At 56.8% G+C, this 2,943-nt stretch overlaps 1 pseudogene; it reads right to left on the bottom strand.

Moving 5' to 3' along the window:
• Nucleotides 1-1,065: 1,065 nt before the first annotated feature.
• On the bottom strand, nucleotides 1,066-2,786 carry LOC104157093 (annotated as a pseudogene).
• Nucleotides 2,787-2,943: the final 157 nt, after the last annotated feature.

Below are 2,943 nucleotides of genomic sequence, written 5' to 3'. Positions count from 1 at the left end.
TCCCCCTCCCCAGCCCCCAACCCCATCCGCTGCTAAACCGACAGGCCCTGAATCTGGAAGGCGTTGTGAGCAAAACGCACAAGATTCGATAGAAAGTCCCCCCCAAAAAAGAGGTATTTCTTCTATTTACTGTCAGGGGATACATCCATACACGCGGTACGTGTATCTATACGTGTGTGCGTGCACATGCGTAACGAACGGAGCATCCCATGCGCTCGGGTTTTATTGCGGGCGGGATTTTGGCTTCCTCCAAGCCACCCAAGATTTTTTCCCACCGTTTCTTCCACCGTTTCCACCATTTTCTTCCACTGTGTCTCCTTCCTCGGGGTAAAATCATCCCTGAGCCGTCGGCGGGAGCAGCTCGTTCTCCCTCCGCCGTCGCGGTGCGACATCCCGGTATCCCACCGGGAAGCAGGAAAACCTCAGCCTTGGTGAGCACCATCGTTGAGGTTCATCTTCACGGTTTGCCATCGGGTGGTAATTAAGGGTACAGGCTTTTAACGAAGCGAGGGAGGAAGGGGGAGGGAGAACCGTGTTACGAGCAAACTGCAGAAAATACGACGCGATGGTCACAGCTCGAAAGCCGAGACGCGAGATGCCGACCGACGTCCCGCCAAAAGGTCGCACCAAGGCTGTCCAGTAGTTGGTTCAACCTCAGGTCTTGTTAACGACCCCGCTGGCTAACGAGACTTTGTAATCCCTTTGGACTCATGGCAGCACCCCGGTTTTGCCAGGACGGCAGCGTTTCTCCAACATCTCCTTTCCCTGGACCCCCAAGTCCCCACAGAGACGCCGGGGCTCTTGGATGCGATGGTCCCACGTGCCGGGGTAAAGGAAGAGCCACGTTGTCCTTCTCCCCAAGGCACCTGCGGGTAAATCTCCCCCTTCTTTACACCTACGTGCAAAGGCGCAAAGATGTAAACCCCCCCATCCGCCCCCCAAAAATACCCCTTGGTGGGGATTTAACGTCCCCCAGCCATCTCCAAACTTCCCCCTCCAACACCACTGGGCTCATGGGATGAGACCAAAGGGGTTGAAGTCCCTACCTAGGGAGGCCACGACCCCCTAATTTCGTGGCACGTCACCTCCTGGAGAAGTTCCCTGGTCCACCACCACCTCCTCCAAGTGGGTCCTTTGATGGAGAAGACACTCGATGCCCACGCTGAAGGACTTCCCGCAGACCAGGCACGCCTGGCAACTCTCCTGCCTGTGGATCTGCCGGTGCGTGGCGAGGTGGGAGCTGCTCCGAAAGCTTTTCCGGCATTGCTGGCAGCTGTACGGCATCTCCCCGGTGTGGATCCGCCGATGCAAGATGAGTTTTTGTTTCTGAGTAAAGGATTTCCCGCAATCAGAGCAGGAAAAGGGTTTTTCTCCGGTGTGGGTCCTCCGATGCCTGGAAAGGCTGGAGTTCTGGGTGAAACACTCCCCGCACTCAGGGCACTCGTACGGTCTCTCGCCCTTATGGATCCTATGGTGGGAGACGAGGTTGGAGAAGTCGTTGAAGGTCTTCCCGCAATCTGGGCACTCGTAGGGTCGTTCTCCCGTGTGATTTCTTTGATGGCGTTTCAGGCTGTTTCTCCAGCAAAAAGTCTTCCCACACTCCGGGCATTTATGGATCTTCTGCTTGGCACGGGCCACCGGTTTGTTCGTGGCTGCGGGGGTCTCCTTCCTGTCATCCCCTTGTCTCGTCGGTGTCTCCTCCTTCTTGCTTTCCAACTTCTCCTCCAGCACCCGGGGTGGTTGTCCTGGCACTAACTGGGTGCTCTCGGTGCCTCCTCGAGAAAGACAAAGCCACTGCACCAACAGGACCTCCATGACCAAGGATGGAGGAGAAACCCAAGTTATCTGTTGGGGTAATGCAAGTCGAGAAGATCCAGGAGGGGGTTTGCAGCGGGGGACGGGAGGCCTCCAACCTGGGAAATGTTCTTGGAGACCATTTGCTGTCACCGAGATCGATTCATGGACCTCTCTGCATGGAGGGCTTGCTTCCAGCACAGCTCCGTTAGTTGAAGGTCTCCAGTCCAACCTCCTGCTCAGACCAGGACTATCCCCACCCATAATTCAACAAACCCCAGGGACATCTCCCACCCCATCACTGCTGGGAGCAGGAATCCCAACACATCCCCACCACCAGCTTCTCCAGACCATCCCCACCCACAGCTCTCCACGGGACACCTCACACTAAACCCCTTCCGAGGACTCACCATCATCATGGAGGACTTGCTGATGCCTCATGAGGTGAGACCTTTTCCGGAAAGTCTTCTCGCACCGCGAGCAAGCGTAGGGTCTCTCTCCCGTGTGGATGCGTTGATGGGTGACGAGGTCCGAGCGCCAAGAGAAGCGTTTCCCACACGTGGTGCAGAGAAAGGGCTTCTCCTTGGTGTGCGTCCTCCAGTGGCGCAGGAGGACCACGCTCTGCGTGAAGGTCTTCCCGCAATCCAGGCATTTGAAGGGTTTCTCTCCCGTGTGGATCCGTCGGTGACGGGTCAGGCTGCTTCCCCAGGTGAAGCTCTTCTTGCAGTCCCCACACTTGTAAACCTTCCGTCTGGAGCTGCTCCTTGGTTGGGTTGGGTCTTCTTGAAGGTCTTCAGCGTACGTCCCTTTGAAAGAACATTTTCGGGGTCTTCTTGGTACTTGGCTACCTCGTTTCTCATCCGGCTGGTGCTGAACATCGTGGTCCATGGTCACCTTGGGGCTCTGGAGCTCCTCCCTGGGTCCTTCCAGCACCATCCTGGGTTCTTCCATGGCCTGGGACTCCTTCTTCTTCTCGTTGGCTCTCCCACCACCTGTTGGGAGACCAAAGGGGGTCATTTGATGGGTGTTAAGGGGTACTAAGAGCAGCCACCTCCTCCAGTAGCTCCAGTCCGGACCAGTACCACCCAGTACGGTGCTCCCCAGCTGCTGGAGCCCTTCTAGCAAGACCTTCACCCACTCCAGTAGCTG

This window comes from Cariama cristata, unplaced genomic scaffold (assembly GCF_000690535.1).
Source record: "Cariama cristata isolate BGI_N322 unplaced genomic scaffold, ASM69053v1 Scaffold20669, whole genome shotgun sequence".
Taxonomy (NCBI): Eukaryota; Metazoa; Chordata; class Aves; order Cariamiformes; family Cariamidae; genus Cariama; species Cariama cristata.
Note: the sequence above shows the minus strand (reverse complement) of the source record. Positions and strands in the feature narration are given on the sequence as shown.